Source organism: Dermochelys coriacea, chromosome 7, assembly GCF_009764565.3.
Source record: "Dermochelys coriacea isolate rDerCor1 chromosome 7, rDerCor1.pri.v4, whole genome shotgun sequence".
NCBI lineage: Eukaryota > Metazoa > Chordata > Testudines > Dermochelyidae > Dermochelys > Dermochelys coriacea.
The window spans coordinates 286,303-304,897 of NC_050074.1; the positions used below are offsets into that span (position 1 = coordinate 286,303).

The 18,595-nt window shown below is 46.5% G+C and overlaps 1 protein-coding gene across 5 annotated transcripts in view; it reads left to right on the top strand.

Moving 5' to 3' along the window:
* The first annotated feature begins 10,248 nt into the window (after nt 1–10,248).
* The window catches only part of LOC119858240 (SRSF protein kinase 1-like), a 52,367-nt gene continuing 44,020 nt past the window's right edge, over nt 10,249–18,595 (top strand). For 3 of the 5 annotated variants that reach the window (XM_043518225.1, XM_043518226.1, XM_043518229.1), the window contains exons 1-3: nt 11,695–12,088; nt 12,410–12,768; nt 14,920–15,024. The gene's annotated coding sequence lies outside the window, so the exon portion shown is untranslated. Of the gene's footprint in view, nt 10,306–11,694; nt 12,089–12,409; nt 12,769–14,539; nt 15,025–18,595 lie in introns of those variants that run through there. The other 2 variants (XM_043518227.1, XM_043518228.1) reach the window with 2 other exon arrangements.

Below are 18,595 nucleotides of genomic sequence, written 5' to 3' on the forward strand. Positions count from 1 at the left end.
CCAATCCTGAAAGTTTCTTTGGGTGGCTGGATGGACCCCTGTATCTGGGCAAAGCCCCCCAGTCATATTCAAGGTGCTGGGAGGGAATGGGGTCCCTTTAAACTCCATGGTATGCAGTTGATTGTAGAAGCAGCAGGTCCCTGTTTGCTGATCTGCCTGCTGAAGTTCCCTGGCTTTCACCAGACACTGAGTCTCATCCCTGGCATGCCCCAAGTTTTGCATCCGCTTGCAATTTGTATGTAGCTATCTCTGTTCCTTCAGTTGCTCCTTAGCTGGGTTTCCGCCACCTCCACAGTGTAGGAGCCAAGAAGATCCATGACTTCTGCTCCAGGCAGGGGCAGCAGGTGTAGGTGGTGCTCTCTGCCAAGGCTTGGCACGGTTGGATGCTTACAAGGGTGGGCTAGGCACTATGCTTGCCAAGTGAGCAAGCCAGGAACTGGCGTTTCCAGACCCAGGCCAGCTGGGGCTATGAAAGGGGTGGGGTGAGCTGCTGGTCGCTGCCCCGCTGTCCTGGGGCCGGGGGCTGGTTAGCCCTGGTTGCAGTGCCTGCCCAGGCACTCCGGCCTTCTGCGATCTGTGGGGTGTCAAGGTAGCGGGGCGGCAAATTCATGCGCAGACGCAGCGACTCCAGGGGGCGGCCCGGCTGGAGCAGGGCTCGCGCCACAGGCTGCCGGACGCGGCTCCGGGACCGGCTCGCGCGCCGCATTCGTGTCACGTGGCGCGTTGCCGTTGACAACGCCGCCCTGGCGCCGCGGCTCGCGCTGCTGCCGCTGAGGCGAAGGGCGGCTGCTGTCGGGCGCTGCCAGGGGACCCGGCCCGTCGCTCTGGTCACAGCGGCCCGAGCGGCGGAGACCCCGAGGGCCGGCTCACGCCGTGCCGCCGGCAGCGGGGGGAAGCGGCGGGGGCCGGGGGCTCCGCTCCCATCCCCAGGCCTTAGTCTTGTCCCTCACCTCGGGGCCCCGTGACCCTGCCGCGGAGCAGCGGCCTGGGCTGGGCTCTGTGCCCAGCAGTGCGGCCAGAGCCCCGCGCCTGGCGCCCAGCAGGTCGCCGCGGGGGAGGAATCCTGCAGCTCAGCGCTTCATGGGGCTGCGTCTCTGACCATCTTGGCTAAAAGCCGTTGCAGGGCTGCTGGGCCTGCCCCCATGGACTTCTCTGGTTCTCTTTTGGGCCCAGTTGTACACGTGTTGTGAAGAAATAGTTCCCTTTGTTTGCCATAAACCTGCCGCCTGTTACATTACATGGGGTGGCCCCTGGTTCATGTGTTCTAAGAAGGTGTGAGTAACATTTCCTGCTTCACTTTGTCCACGCTATTCGTATCCCCCCCCTTAGTTGTCTCGTTTCCACAGCGAACAGTCCCAGTTCTTTTAATGTTTCCACATATGGAAGCTGTTCCATATCCCTCATCATTTTTGTTGCACTTCTCTGTACTTTTTCCAGTTCTAATATATCATTTTTGAGACGGGGCAATCAGAACTGCATGCAGTATTCAAGATGTGGTTGTATCATGAATTTATATAGTGGTATTATGCTATTTATTGTCGTCTTATCTTGCCTTTTCCTAATGGTTCCTAACATTCTATTAGCTTTTTTGACTGCCGCTGCAGTCGGCAGATATTTTCATAGATTCATAGATACTAAGGTCAGACGAGACCATTCTGATCATCTAGTCTGACCTCTTGCACAATGCAGGCCACAGAATCTCACCCACCCACTCCTACGAAAAACCTCACCTATGTCTGAGCTATTGAAGCCCTCAAATCGTGGTTTAAAGACTTCCAGGAGCAGAGAATCCTCCCTCAAGTGACCCATACTACAGAAAAGGAGTACTTGTGGCACCTTAGAGACTAACAAATTTATTAGAGCATAAGCTTTCGTGAGCTACAGCTCACTTCATCGGCATCCGATGAAGTGAGCTGTAGCTCACGAAAGCTTATGCTCTAATAAATTTGTTAGTCTCTAAGGTGCCACAAGTACTCCTTTTCTTTTTGCGAATACAGACTAACACGGCTGCTACTCTGAAACCATACTACAGAGGAAGGCGAAAAACCTCCAGGGCCTCTTCCAATCTGCCCTGGAGGAAAATTCCTTCCCGACCCCAAATATGGTGATCAGCTAAACCCTGAGCATATGGGCAAGATTCACCAGCCAGATACTACAGAAAATTCTTTCCTGGGTAACTCAGATCCCACCTATCTAATATCCCATCACAGGCCATTAGGCTTATTTACCACGAATATTTAAAGATCAATTAATTACCAAAATCACGTTATCCCATCATACCATCTCCTCCATAAACTTATCAAGTTTAATCTTAAAGCCAGATAGATCTTTTGCCCCCACTGCTTCCCTTGAAAGGCTATTCCAAAACTTTACTCTTCTGATAGTTAAGGAACCTTTGTTTAATTTCAAGTCTAAACTTCCTGGTGGCCAGTTTATATCCATTTGTTCTTTAGTCCACATTAGTACTGAGCTTAAATAATTCCTCTCCCTCTCCGGTATTTATTCCTCTGATATATTTATAGAGAGCAATCATATCTCCCCTCAACCTTCTTTTAGTTAGGCTAAACAAGCCAAGCTCCTTGAGTCTCCTTTCATAAGACAAGTTTTCCATTCCTCGGATCATCCTAGTAGCCCTTCTCTGTACCTGTTCCAGTTTGAATTCATCCTTCTTAAACATGGGAGACCAGAACTGCACACAGTATTCCAGGTGAAGTCTCACCAGTGCCTTGTATAACGGTACTAAAACCTCCTTATCCCTACTGGAAATACCTCTGAGAACTAGCCTCAATGACTCCAAGAGCTTTCTTGAGTAGTAACAGCGAATTTAGTCCCATCATTTTGTAATGTCAGCCTTCCGCTCTGAGTTTTTGGCTTTCCTGAAGGAGAGCAAGGTCATCATAAGGACCTCCTTACAGGCCTCCCTGGACTCAGTGTACTCAGCAACCCGGACAGTGGCAGCTGCGATAGCCATGAGATGTAGCTCATGGCTTCAAGCGTCGGGACTCTCCCACGACATCCAACACACTATCCAGGACTTTCCTTTTGACTGTTCAGGACTCTTCTTGGAGCAAACACATAAGAGGCTCCACAGCCTGAAAAACTTGTGGACAACCCTGAAGTCCCTGGGGGTTCATATGCCAGCCCCCCAAATAAATCCTTTTAAGCTGCAACCTGCCCATTGCTTCTATTCAGCTCATCCTAGGCAGGACTATAGCAGGAAGCGGGGCAGGAATAATATGCAGAGGCCCTCTCAGTCCTCCTCTAACCAGAGCGAAGGCACAGCAAAGCAGCCCTCGCCTCCAAACCAAACTTTTGAAGGTGTGCTCGAGGATGACTCACCATTTCAGATCCCAGGTTTCTTCCCCTTCCTTTGTGAATCATCTATCCCATTTCTACCATGCCTGGGCTCAAATCACCTTCAACCAATGGGTCTTGAGCCCGGTAAAATTGGGGTAGTCTCTCCAGTTCTGTTCCCTCCCACCTTTCTACCATCTTCAGGGACCCTTCTTATGAACAATTTATAGTGCAGGAGATGCAAATGATCCTACAATTTGGGGTGATGGAAAGGGGTTCTACTCCTGGTATTTCCTAATCCCCAAGGCCAAGGGTGGGCTCAGGCTTATTTTAGACCTGTGAAACCTAAACAGATTCATGAAGAAATTGAAGTTCCGCATGGTCTCCGTGGCTTCCATTTTTCCTTCCCTGGATCTGAGGGATTGGTACACCACCCTCGACTTGAAGAACACGTACTTTCAAATGTCCATAATCCTGTCCCACAGACAGTTCTTCCATTTCATGGTCAACACCCACTATCAGTTTACGGTCTTTCTCTTCAGCCTCTTGGTGCATGGCGGTCGTGGCAGCCTTCCTGCGGAAGCGGCAAATGCAAGTATTTCCGTACCTGAATGACTGGCTAATCAAGGGCCGCTCCCATGCTGGAGCGCTCACGTGGAGGCCCACGTGAGCTTGGTGCAGATGACATTCCACAGGTTCAGTCTTATTTTGAACTTGACAAAGTCAATCATAGCCTCCACTCGGAGGATAGAGTTCATCAGCACTTTCCTAGACTCTGATCAGGCCAGGGCATTCTTCCTGAAACCCTTCCTTGCCATGGGCACCATCATAGAAGAGCTCAGAAGATTCCTCACTACTATGGCGCAAAATTGCCTGAAACTGCTCAGACATATGGCTCCTTTTACGTTTGTGGTACAGCATGCCAGGCTGCATCTCCATCCCCTTCAGGCTTGGCTAGCCCAGGTATACAGACTGAACCAAGACTGCCTAGACAAATTGGTCACACTCACTCCTCAAATCCTTGAGTCCCACTGGCGGTGGCTCGACCCACAAGGAGTACGTATGAGAATACCCTTCTCCAGGCCTCAGCCATTGCTGTCCCTAGTCACAGATGCATCAGTGATGGGATGGGGGGCGCACCTAGGAAGACTCAGGACCCAAGGTCTCTGGTCCCAGGCCGAACTTTTGCTGCACATCAACGTCAGGGAGCTGTGTGTGGTGCGGTTCGCCTCGCTTGCCAGATGTTCCAAACCCATCTACAGATATGTATTGATATTGCCAGACAATACCACAGCGATGTTCTATATAAACAGACAGTATGAGTCTCACTCCTTTCACCTGTGTCAGAAAGCTCACAAGCTGTGAAACTTCTGCATCGCCCACTTGATACATTTGGAGTCTTCCAGGCTCACAAAACGAACTGGCCGATCATCTCAGCAGGTCCTTTTAGGGCCACGAGTGGTCCCTCCACCTGGATGTCGCCATCAACATCTACCAAAGGTGGGGATTTCCGCAGATAGACCTGTTCACAACATGGTGTAACGGCATACATCAGCAGTTCTGTTCCTTCCCATGGTGGCCTGGGCTTGCTCATGGACGCCTTTCTCTTCCCTTGGAATGGGCACTTGCTGTATGCGTTCCCACCCTTCCCGCTCATTCACAAAGTCCTGCTGGAGGTCTGACAAGAGGGAGCATCAATAATCTTGATAGCACTAGCGTGGCCACGTCAGCCACTCCTTCATCACACTTCTAGACCTGTTGGTGGACACGCCTATAACTCTGTCCCTGGTCCCAGACTTCATCACGCAGGACCAGGGCCGCCTCCAGCATCCCAGTCTAGAGTCTCTCAACCTCAGGGAATGGAAACTCCATGACTAATCCCATTAGAGCTTGCATGCTCAGACTCAGTTAGGGAGGTTCTCCTTGGCAGCAGAAAGCCATCCACTCGGGCCACTTATCTAGCTAAGTGGAAGAGGTTCTCGATTTGGTCATTGCAGAAGGGCACTCCTCTGTTACAGTCAGCAATTCCCTTCATCCTGGACTGTTTACTTCACCTAAAACAGCAAGGCCTGACAGTATTGTCAGTAAAGGTGCACCTGGCTGCTATTTTGGCTTTCCATCCCAGCTCAGCTGGACAGTCAGTATTTGCTAATTCCATGGTTGGCCGCTTCCTCAAAGGGCTAGATAGACTGTACCTTCAAGCAGTGTTCCCTCTAATTTTTTACATCCATGTGCAGAATGAATTTTGTTATGTGCACCAGTATGGAGGTAATGTGTGACACATCACTTTCATATTGGGGCACATAAAAAAATTTATGTGGTGGAGGTGGGGCCGAGGGGTTTGGAGTTTGGGATGGGGCTCAGGGCTGGGATGGAGGGTTGGGCTGCAGGGGGGGTGAGGACTCTGGCTGGGAGTGCAGGCTTGAGGGTGGGGCTGGGGATGAGGTGTTTGGGGTGTGGGAGGGTGTTCAAGGCTGGGGCAGAGGGTTGGATGGGGGGATGAAGGCTCTGGGGTGTGGATTATGGGGTGGGGTCAGGGATGAGGAGTGCAGGGTGGGAACAGGGATGAGGAGTTCAGGGGTGTGGGCTGCCCGATGGCTGTGGTGGGGAGAAGACTCCCTCCAGCCCTCTCTCTCTCTTGCCGCAGCAGATCAGGGCAGGGGGAGGGGCGCCTCTCCCTGGCTGCGGCAGGTCCATGCTGCGGCCAGCAGGTCCGTGCTGGGGGAGTGGCATCTCTCCCCTTCTGAGCCCTTGCATGGGACTTAATAGGCAGCTGTTTGGCCACGCAGCTTCGAGTGAACTTAGCTCTCAAGTAAGGCAGCCGATTCCCCCATGGCATCGCAACCTTGTGCTCTTGAGGCTGATGGGTCCTCCCTTTGAGCCCCTAGGAACATGCTCCCTACCTTTCTTGGAAGGTGGCATTCCTAGTGGCTATAACGTCAGCCAGGAGGATGTCTGAGCTCAAGGCCTTGAGATCCAATCCCCCTTATACTGTATTTTATAAAGACAAGGTGCAATTGTGGCTGCACCCAGCTTTCCTCTCAGATTGTTTAGCAATTTCCCGCAAATCAGGACATTTTTCTGCCATTATTCTTCCCTAAGCCACGTCCTAATAACCGGGAGCGGATGCTCCATTCCCTGGATGTCAGACAAGTGTTAGCCTTTTATATTGAGCGGACAAAGCCATTTCAGAAATTGACACACCTCTTCATTGCGATTGCTGAGCAGATGAAGGGGCTCCCAGTTGTTGCGAATTATACCTGATAGGTCTCACACAGTTTGAGTCTAGGCTGAGGCACACGAACAAAGTCCACAACCGCAGAGTTCCCAAAGATATTAAGTTTATTACGCTCAAGCATGGTGCCCCCCTGCTAGTCAGAAGGGGACCCCGAATGCAGGTTATACAAAGATTATGTACCTTTTAGTAAAGCATGTTGCCCTCGTGCATCGGAAACCTTAGCCAATAGACAAACCCTTCCCTTATCTACCACCTATCCCTGCTAGGTACATTCCCCATGCTAAACTATTACTTCAACTACACAACATGGTCCTAAATCAATGCATCAGTAACCGTTCTTATCAGGATGGGAGACCCACATCACAAGGCCAGGAGGCAGGGAGTTAGGAACAGACAAAGAACAGAAACTGGGAGTCGAGACAGGCTGGAAACAAGGGGGAGGGTTTTCATAGGAATGCAGTATCTAAGGAACACTCCTCCTGGTGCATGATGTGCTTGCTTTTAGACAATGGTGGGCCCCAAACCAAAATGGAGTCACATATACTAACTTTTCCTTAACACAGAGTCGTTCCAAAAGATCTCTTCGTGGATCACAGCTTGCATCAGGGCATGCTACAACCTAGCAAAGATACTGGCCCCAGCATTAACGGTGCATTCCACAAAAGCGCAAGCTTCATCTGCAGCATTTCTGGCGCAGGTTCCAATTCAAGACATCTGCAGGGCGGCAACGTGGTCGTCTGTTCACACCTTTACCTTGCACTACACCATCACACAGCAGGCTAGAGACGATGCTGCATTTGGCAAATTGGTGCTGCAGTCTGTGACTTGGTGAACTCTAACCCCTCTTAGGGACTGCGTGGGATTCACCTACTTGGACTCGACATGAGCAATCACTCAAAGAAGAAAAACAGCTACCTACCTTTTTTACCTGTTGTTCTTTGAGATGTGTTGCTCATGTCCATTCCAAGACCACCCGTCTCCTCTCTGTCAGAGTATCTGGCAAGAAGGAACTGAAGAGGGGGCGGGTCAGCAAGGACCTATATACATACACCTCCATGAAAGTGCAACTTCAGGGGGCTCCACAGCCAACCCGATGGGTATCACTAAGGGAAAAACCTTCCGGCAACTGAGCATCCGGCACGCACACATCTACTTGGAATGGACATGAGTAAGGCTACATTTTAGATATTTTTCGTAACAGGTCACGGGCAATAAACAAAAAGTCATGGCCCGGTGACTTGTCCATGGCTTTTGCTAAAAATTCCTGTGACTAAATCTTACCTTCTGGGAGTGGGGTGCTCCTGAAGACTGCTGTTGGGGTGAGCGGCAGCGTGGGGCAATGCTTCTGTTGGGGGGTGGCCCGGGGCCCCCTGCTGCTAATGGGGGTGGCCCGGGGCCTGCTGCTGCTCCCGTTCCAGGTAGGGGGTGGTCCGGGGTCCCCTGCTGCTGCTGCTGGAGGCCCTGGGGCCCTGCTGCTGCTCCTGCTTCAGGTAGGGGGTGGCCTGGGGCCCTGCTGCCACCACCACTAGTCAGGGTGAGGAGTGGCCCGTGGTTCTGCTGCCACTCTGGATGGGGAGCGGCCAGGGTCACCGCTGGTGGTCCCAGACCGCTGTTCCAGGGCAGCGCAGGGGATAGGTGCCTGGGCCTGCCAAAGCAGCAGCTCGTGCCACTGGTCCCCAGGCTTCCCCAACTGCTGGGGTGGTCCTGGGGTCAGCCGCACCAGTGCTGCAAAATTCACAGAGGTCACGGAAAGTCACAGAAGCCGTGATCTCCGTGAATGATTCACAACCTTAGACATGAGTAACACATGTCAAAGAACAACAGTTAAAAAAGGTAGGTAACCATTTTTTTTTCATGAAATGTTATTGCTAAGAGTGATTACTTCATACAGTTTCTCACTTGTCTTATGTGTTGAAGCTGTACTGAATGGATGCCTCTGGGCTTCCAGTTTACGATAGAAGCAGGTATCCCTCGTGAACGCATGCCATGAAACCCTAGTATAAGGCGAGTCTCACCCACAATTGCTCTTCTTCCTAGCATATTCAACCTTTTTCCTGTTGCTTGATGTACTTCCTGTCTAACCTTCCCAAATTCAGTTGAGGTGCACTTTTTATGTAGGTGCCACCAAGCATTTTGTTAAAGAGGTCCTCCGTGCTGGTATTCTCCAAAGATTCAGCTGCTAGTCGGTACTCTTCATCTTCCCATGGAGGCCTAAAAATGATCAAGACCAAAATAAAAACTGATTTTGTAATCAATTACTTTGGCATTGTAATTAATTATGGTAAGGAATGTATGTTATATAACTACATGAATACCGTTCACGGACCAGGTGCTAGCTCTTTCCAAGGCTGTAAGTGTCAGCTGAACATTGACAAATTCATAGCTGGCAACCAGACCAACTCACCTATGTTAGAGACTAACAAATTTATTAGAGCATAAGCTTTTGTGAGCTACAGCTCACTTCATCGGATGCATTTGGTGGAAAAAACAGAGGGTCCCTGTTTCCACAGTTTAATGTTTACACTCTGTAAAGTGCTTGTAAGTTGCTGCATGCATTAATCTTACTTGTAATGTCTGTATCCGATGCTATAAGATAGTATGCAAGTTTTGCTTTATACCACTAAAAATGCCATCTCTGGACTTGTGAACCCAGGCAGAGGAGGAGTGGTTTCCCCCACCCATCCAGAGGAACTATCAAAACTAAGTGGGCCCTTGTGGAACATCACGATACAAAGACTAGGTTAATGGCTCTTTCACACCCATGAAGGTGGTATGTGCAAGAAAGCTCTCCATCAGCTTGAATTCTGGAAGAAGGAAATAAAAATAGCTGACAGGAAAATTCTTCATCTCTTTGCTGTTTGTACTCTCAGCTGGAGTTAGGAAGCAAAAGCAGAGAGCCAACCTGAATTAACCCTAAAAGACATTCAGTGCTGACAGATTACTACAACTCTCACCTTTTGGAACCCTGGATTGTAACTGATGTATATATTTTGTCTGCTTAACCTGTGAATAACTCTCATATTTCTTGTTCCTAGTTAATACATCTTTAGTTAGTTTACTATAGGATTGGCTACAAGCGTTGTCCTTGGTGTGAGAGCTGAGGTACAAATTGACCTGGGGTAAGTGACTCATCTCTTGGGACTGGAAACAACCTTTTCTTTTTTCCTGAATCTTTTGTGATCTTTGGTATATAGCAAACAACTGTCGCTAAATCCAGCTTGCCTGGGTGGCAAGATAGACTAGAGTGCCCAAAGGAACTGTTTGTAACTCCATGATTAGATTGTTTATAGTGCTTCAGGAGTTCACATTTGTTACTGGGTTAGTGAAGTCTAATTTTAGAGCATATAATGAGTTTGGCATGTCTTCCCTGCTTTTAGACTGTGTGCCCTGATATTGGCCGTGAACCACTCCAGACAATGTGACAACCAGAGCCTAATTATAACTCTTTTGGCACAGTAAAGAAAGCTGATAAATATCACTGAACTGGTTCTTTTTTTTTCCAATGATTGTGTCATAAACATAGAGATAAGGGTAGCATAAAATCCCTCCTGGGCAGCTGTGCTGAATCACTTTACCTGAAAGGGGTTAAGAAGCTCAAATAATCTAGCTGGCACCTGACCAGAAGGACTAATGAGGAAAGAAGATACTTTCAAATCTGGGGCGGGGAGGTTTTGTTTGTGGCTCTGTTTGTTCCCTCTCTGGATTGAGAGAGAGACCAGGCAGGAACAACATCTCCTGAAAACATACCTGAAATGAACCATCTAAAATTACAAGTAAGGCAAGGAAATGTGTTAGTTATGTTTTGTTGTGGCTTGTGAATTTTCCCTATGCTAAAGAGGTAGTTTCATTCCTGTTTTTGTAACTGAAGCTGAGTCCAGAGGGGAGTCCTCTGTGTTTTAAATCTTTTTATTACCCTGTAAAGTTACCTTCCATCCTGAGTTTGCAGATGTGATTCTTTTACTTATTTTTTTTAAATAAAGTTCTTCTTTTAAGAACCTGATTGATTTTAGTGCCCTAAAGATAAGGGTTTGGTCTGTACTCACATTCTAAGGCAATTAGTTGGTATATTATTCTCAAGCTTCCCTAGGAAAGGGGATGAAGGGGCTTGGGGGCTATTTTGGGGGGATAGAGATTCCAAGTGACTCTCCCCTGAATTTTTGTGTAAATCACTTGGTGGTGCCAGCAATACCGTCCAAGGATAAGCAAAGGAATTTGTGCCTTGGGAAGTTTTTAACCTAAGCTAGTAGAAAATAAGCTTGGGGGTCTTTCATGCGGGTCCCCACATCTGTACCCCAGAGTTCCGAGTTGGGGGGTGGAATCCTGACAGATGGTAAATCAACTTGAAGCACTCCCTCCATTTATAGTAATTGTAACATTAAAAAAATTAAGTATAATTTGTGAGCATTAATTATAACACAGTACTGTCAGTCGAAGGCCACAAATTAACTTTGTTTGCACGTTTGACATGCCTGTGTTAGAGTAGTTAAAACAACTGATTTTAAAACACTTTCTCAACTGTCTGTCTCCATAATTGTTCTAGGTTTGTCATGTTTGGTATCATTGTGTTCATGTGAGAAAGGGCTTTTGAATGAGACCCCAACTTGATCCATTTCCAACAATGTTGTATTATCAAAATTTCTATCAGCTGGAGGATCTGGAGCCAGGGAGGAAGGGGGACAGAGAATCCCCCTGCCACACTGCAAAGGGTGACACCACTGAAATTATGATTCTGTAGATTTTTACAAAACAAGTGACAGTTTCCTTACTTTTCTGTCATTAACTTGCCCACAGAATTACACACGTTCCCAAACTATCAAGGGTTTTTAAGGGAGGCTCAGGCCATTGTACTGAAGTCTAATTAAATTCCCCTTTGTCTCTTGTCATCCTTGTAGATGCCTTATTTCTTTTTAAAAAAAAGAAAAGCAGTACTTGTGGCACCTTAGAGACTAACAAATTTATTAGAGCATAAGCTTTCGTGAGCTACAGCTCACTTCATCGGATGCATTTGGTGGAAAACTTATTTCTTTTGCTAGCTAACGTCTAAAGCCAGGAAATATTGTTAACCACTGTTCCCTCTAAGCTGTGCGCGTGCACACAGATCCTAAATCCCGCACACACGGTGAAACACGGCGTGCACAAAAATTTGCACAGAAGCACAACAGTTTGCACAGATGAAATTTTTTGCGCACATGGCCTGTCAAAAATTAGAGGGAGCATTGCTGTTAACCTGAATCTACCCCACATGGAGGTCACAGGGTGTAATGGAGGGAGGTGGAGAATGTTAGAGCTAACATACTTTCTCCTGAGTGTACCCTATTTTCTCTTTGTTAGTGTAGGTGGAGGGTGGTTATTGAGAGAGATTTCTTCAGGTGAAGGAGATGGGCTTCTACATCAGCTCGTTGTCCAGAGCAGCCTGTGGCAAAGCACACCTGGACTCCCAGTCACCCCCAAGACATTATCAGGTGGCTCCAAGCTACAATTACAGATGGACAGATCTTCACTACGAGGCTAGCAGGGGCAACGTGGAGAAACTGCAACAACTCCTAGTGACCTCAGGTATGTCATTCTCCTAAAGCAGGGCAGGTGTGAGAGAGCCTTTCCTGGCTACTGGAGATATAGTGAATGCAAACATTCCCATGAGGACATAAGAGTTGCCAGACTGGATCAGAACGATGGTCCATCTAGTATAGTGTCCAGTCTATCGGTGACTGGTACTAATTATTTAAGAGGAAAAGTGTCTCCTGTCTCTGCTCTTTAAAGGTTTAAGATTCAAATACCCCATTTTAAGCCAGCCTCTAGCCAGACCATCGTGGCCAGTTCTCTGTGCTACAGGCAGCTTCCCTGTGAGCTTGCTGATGATGTCCCTTTGGTTTTCAGACAGGGAGCTAGTTGACAGGAAGGATTACTATAGCAAGACTCTACTCTACTGGGCTGCATATAAAGGGCAGAAGCTTTCCATGGAATTACTGCTACAACATGGAGCCAGCGTGAACATTTGCTGTAAACATGGAGGAACGCCCCTTCATGCAGCCATTGGCCTCTTCCCAGACTGCACTCTGCTGCTGATACAGGTAAGGTGTTTTGAATCCACTGCCACCTGTTCACCATGTGATGTAGCACCTGTTGCGATTCTCAGAATGTCTCTGAACTCAAATGTGGAAAATATTCTAACTGGGCAACACCTAAACCAGCCCAATTCAAGGCCCCTGTTGTGCAAAAGGGGCTACTAATAATAGGTGTCTCAGTTTTGAGATTTTCAATTTAAGAATATAGGGGCCTGATTTTTCTCAGGATGCTGAGCATCGCAACTCCAAGTAAAGTCCAAGAGAGCTGCACCTGACAATAAGGCCTTAGATGTTTACAATTAGACATCCAAAACTGCAAGTACACACAATCAGCACTCACTTTAGGAAATTTGAGCCTAAGCTTTTGGCCCATCCTCCACCCTGGGTCACGTGTCTAATTTGTATCTTGGAGAACAGAGTTTCCAACCCTGCCAGGAAGCTATTTGTGATCCAAAAATGTTCAGCTTAAAATCCTTCCCCCTTTTGCAAGGAGCAGCCATTTATAATGCATTATGTGTTTGCAGCTACAGCTGCATGTGACAGTCCACATCTCAGCTGTGGCCTTGAACATCTGGATAGGGGGTGAGATCCAGGACACCTCAGCAAGGAAAAGTGGGTCAAGTGAAGCATTCCTCCCCTCCCCCATCTCTAGCAAAGAAATGTGGAGCCCTTCCTTAAGTAAAAATAACACCTACTAAATATAGTAAAGCTGGTCTCAAAGTGCTAATAGGAGGGGATTTATCACAATAGAGCAGTGACACTCAGGCAGACATTTGGGAGCTGCAAGTGGCTCTTTAATGTGTCTCCTGCAGCTCTTTGCAGCACATTATATTAAAACACTATGTGATTTAATTATTAACCAATCAGGATGCTTTCAATTAATTCTCACTTCTGTGGTTCTTTTGGGTAATGTTGATCACTAATTTGGCTCGTGACCCACTGGGGTCTGAGTATCACTGCATTAGAGACATCAGTAACCCGTGTGAATCCTCTTTCTGTGCCAGAGGCTTGTAACTCTTACTTGTCAGTGTCCCACTGAGATAGATGGGATGAGTCTCTTGTTTGCAGGAATGGGAAGCAAATATTAAAGCAGTTGTTTTTATTTAAATAATGAAACAGAATGATGGGAAGCTTCCAAAAAGCTAATGAGAGACCAAGGCAGGTCCTGCTCATGAGTCCTTCTATAATAACCCTTCTACAATAACTCGTATGTCCCCTGAAGTTCTCCTGAGGCTGCCCTGTTTGTCTTGGGGACCCCCTACTGTGCAATCAGACACACAGAGTATGTGGCAAACTGGGATCATTACTAAAGTGAGTTGCAGAACTCTGATCTAGTTTGGGTTCTGTCCTGATGTCTGAATGTAGGAATTGCCACACTGGATTGGACCCAGGGTCCACCTGGTCCAGTCTCCTGTCTCTGACAGTGGTCAGCATCAAATGCTTCAGAGGAACATGCCAGAATGCCAAAATAAGCAGTTGTTTTATAATCTGTTCCTATGAACGTCTCAGTTCTACTGCCCAGGTTACACTGTGGGTGAGTAGCAGCAGCTCCCTGTGCATCTGAAGGGGATCTGATTATACAGGCAGCAAATGGGAAAGATACAAAACAGTTAGTGACTAGTGGAGCTGGGGCTGGGAGAAGGAAATAGAGCAACTCAAGGATTATTTCCACCTCCAGCAAGGAAACCCAAAGACCTTCCCTGCTACTAGGTCACTGGTTCTCAAACTTTTGTACTGGTGATCGCTCTTACACAGCAAGCATCTGAGTGTGACCCCCTTATAAATTAAAAACACTTCTTTAATATTTAACATTGTTATAAATGCTGGAGGCAAAGCAGGGTTTGGGGGTGGAGGCTGACAGTTTGTGACCCCCATGTAATAACCTCGCAACCCCCTGAGTGGTCACGACCCCCAGTTTGAGAACCCCAGTTTTCTTCTGGTTTCAGAGTAGCAGCCGTGTTTAGTCTGTATTCACAAAAGGAAAAGGAGTACTTTTGGCACCTTAGAGACTAACAAATTTATTTGAGCATAAGCTTTCGTGAGCTACAGCTCACTTCATCATCTCTCTCAGTCACTCACGGCTTGCTTATTTTTCTCCCTGCTCAGGCTTGTAGTATATGCTATATGCCTTTGTGTGTGATCTTTAGCATTACCATTAATTTCAGGACTTAGTGACCATTACAGAGCAGGCATGGGGGTGCCTGTATGTCTGGCCACCTGGCCTGATTATTGCAGCTTTTTGGTAATTCAGACATGTATGTAATTTTAAAATGGAGTTGTTTTCTCCCCTTCCCTCAGCATGGTGCTGATGTGAGCCTTCAGGATAACTGGGGAGTGACTCCCGTGTACCTGGCAGCTTGCAGTGGGCAGATAGAGTGTATCTGGCTTCTGGTGCAGGCTGGCGCTGACATCACTTACAAGAATAAGGTATTTAAGTTTCAGTGAGACATTCACAAAGGCACATGAGATGCTCTATACCTAGTCTGTAACTGCCCCACCATGAGCTGGGCTCTTGTCCATTTTCACAACCTGAGCACAATTGGGTTTGGTTGGTACTCGGGTGGGAGATTACCATAGGAACACCTAACATGCCATGGGACGTGTCAGTAAGTGGCACTTTTCCCTCATTCATCTCTGAAGTGATGCCCCAGCATGGTGCTGGAGATGCCAGCCTCCATATGAGAACAAAAAGAAAGGTCCTGCCTGTCTGTCGTCATTAAAGGTTACATGGAGCTTTTGACAAGAGCTGGAGTGTTGGCCTCAGTGCCCATGTGAATTATTACATTCTGCCTCCCTAGATTTCCCCTGCAATTTCAATTCCTAATATAAACTGATTTCTACTGTTGCTTTATGCTTCTGGAGTTTCCAGCTCCCACTTCTCATGAGTGTCTGTAAAGCTGTATAAATAGTTGTAAAGTGCCTTGAGATGGAAGGTGCTCTGAAAATGTAAAAAATTAAGAAACAAAGGAATTGCCATACTGGGTCAGACCAAAGGCCATCTAGCCCAGTATCCTGTCTTCCAACAGTGGGCAATGCCAGATGCCCCAGAGGGAATGTACAGAACAGGTAATCATCAAGTGATCCATCGCCTGTCGCCCATTCCCAGTTTCTGGCAAACAGAGGCTAGGGACACCATCCTTTCCCATCCTGGCTAATAGCCATTGATGGACCTATCCTCCATGAACTTCTCTAGATCTTTTTTTGAACCCTGTTATAGTTTTGGCCTTCACCACATCTTCTGGCAAAGAGTTCCACAGTTTGACTGTGTGTTGTGTGAAGAAATACTTCCTTTTGTTTGTTTTTAAACCTGCTGCCTATTAATTTCATTTGATGACCCCTAGTTCTTGTGTTGCGAGGAGGAGTAAATAACACTTCCTTATTTACTTTCTCCACAGCAGTCATGATTTTATAGACCTCTATTGTATCCCCCCTTAATTATCTCTTTTCCAAGCTGAAAAGTCCCAATCTTGATTAATCTCTCGTCATACGGAAGCTGTTCCATACTCCTAATCATTTTTGTTGCTCTTTTCTGAACCTTTTCCAATTCCAATACATCTTTTTTTGAGATTGGGATACATCTGTATGAAGTATTCAAGATGTGGGTGTACCATGGATTTATATAGGGGCAATATGATATTTTCTGTCGTATTATCTGTCGCTTTCCTAATGATTCCCAACATTCTGTTTGCTTTTTTGACTGCTGCTGCACATTGAGTGGATGTTTTCAGAGAACTATCTACAATGACTCCAAGAGCTCTCTCTTGCCTGGTAACAGCTAATTTAGACCCCATCATTTTATATGCATAGTTGGAGTTATGTTTTCCAATGTGCATTACTTTGCACATTTCATCTGCCATTTTGTTGCCCAGTCACCCAGTTTTGTGAGATCCTTTGTAGCTCTTTGCAGTCTGGTTTGGATTTAACTATCTTGAGTAGTTTTGTATCATCTGCAAATTTTGCCACTTCACTGTTTATCCCTTTTCCCAGATCATTTGTGAATATGTTGAATAGTACTGGGCCCAGGACAGACCCCTGGGGGACACCACTATTTTCCTCTCTCCATTCCAAAAACTGACTATTTATTCCTACCCTTTGTTTCCTATCTTTTAGCCTGTTACCGATCCATGAGACAACCTTCCCTCTTATCCCATGACAGTTTACTTTGCTTATGAGCCTTTGGTGAGGGACCTTGTCAAAGGCTTTCTGAAAATCTAAGTACACTATATTCACTGGGTCCTCCTTGTCCACATGCTTGTTGATCTCCTCAAAGAATTCTAGTAGACTGGTGAGACATGATTTCCCCTTACAAAAATCATGTTGACTCTTCCCCAACAAATTATGTTAATCTATGTGTCTGACAATTCTGTTCTTTATTATAGTTTCAACCAATTTGCCTGGTATTGAAGTCAGGCTTACTGGCCTGTAATTGCTGGTATCACCTCTGGAGCCCTTTTTAAAAATTGGCATCACTTTGCTATCCTCCACTCATTTGGTACAGAAGCTGTTTTAAATGATTGGTTACAAACCACAATTAGTAGTTCTGCAATTTCACAATTGAGTTCCTTTAGAACTCTTGGGTGAATACCATCTGGTCCTGGTGACTTACTACTGTTTAATTTATCAATTTGTTCCAAAACCACCTCTAATGATACCTCAATCTGGGACAGTTCCTCAGATTTGTCACCTAAAAAGAATAGGTCAGGTTTGGGAATCTCCCTCACAACCTCAGCCATGAAGACCGATGCAAAGAATTCATTTAGTTTCTCCGCAACGGCCTTATCGTCCTTGAGTACTACTTTAGCATCTCGATCGTCCAGTGTTTAGCGTGGTGGTTTAGTGTTTAGTGGTTGTTTAGCAGGCTTTCTGCTTCAAATGTACTTAAAATTTTTTTTGCTATTATTTTTTGAGTCTTTGGCTAACTGTTCTTCAAATTCTTTTTTGACCTTCCTAATTATATTTTTATACTTCACTTGCCAGAGTTTATGCTCCTTTCTATTTTCCTCACTAGGATTTAACTTCCATTTTTTAAAAGATGCCTTTTTGCCTCTTACTCCTTCTTTTATTTTGTTGTTTAGCCATCGTGGCACTTTTTTGGTTCTTCTGCTATGTTTTTTAATTTGGGGTATACATTTAAGTTGAACCTCTATTATGGTGTCTTTAAAAAGTTTCCATGCAGCTTGCAAGGATTTCACTTTTGGCACTCTACCTTTTAATTTCTGTTTAACTAACTTCCTCATTTTTGTGTAGTTCCCTTTTCTGAAATTAAATGCTACAGTGTTGGGCTGCTGTGGTGTTTTCCCTGCCATATGGATGTTAAATTTAATTACATTATGGTCACTATTACCAAGCAGTCCAGCTATATTCACCTCTTGGACCAGATCATGTACTCCCCTTAGGAACAAATCAAGAATTGTTAAATCGTTCCATCATCTGACACTACTACAGCACCTTCCATCCCAAAGGGCTTCACGTACCTTGTTACAATGACATAATTCATTTGAAGAATCACATTTCTCTCTGAAAAATATTGTACCTACTATTGTTACAAATATTCCCCCAGTAAGTTTATTCTAACAGAAAGTTGTTAGAGGAAAATTTCTCTCTTTTTTCCAGGGTGTTCCTTTTGAGTTTTAGTGTGAATTCATGCTGAAATTCACAAAGTTCAGTGTCCCAGCAACTCCCCTCACATGTGCAGTCATCCCCTGTCCCTCTTCTTATGGGTGTGGGATGTCGCAGCAGCTCCTCTCGGACATGCAGTCGTCCCCTACCCCCTCCCTCTTGGCATGGTCCAAGGCTCCCTCCCTCATCCTTAGGTCGCTGGTTCATCTCCATCTCCGGCTCGAAGGAGTGGGCTTCGGATGATTTAGTTGGGGATTGGTCCTGCTTTGAGCAGGGGGTTGGACTAGATGACTTCCTGAGGTCCCTTCCCACCCTGATATTCTATGGGACATCCTAGCAACTCCCCTCACATGCACAGTTAGGGTGACCAGATGGTCCG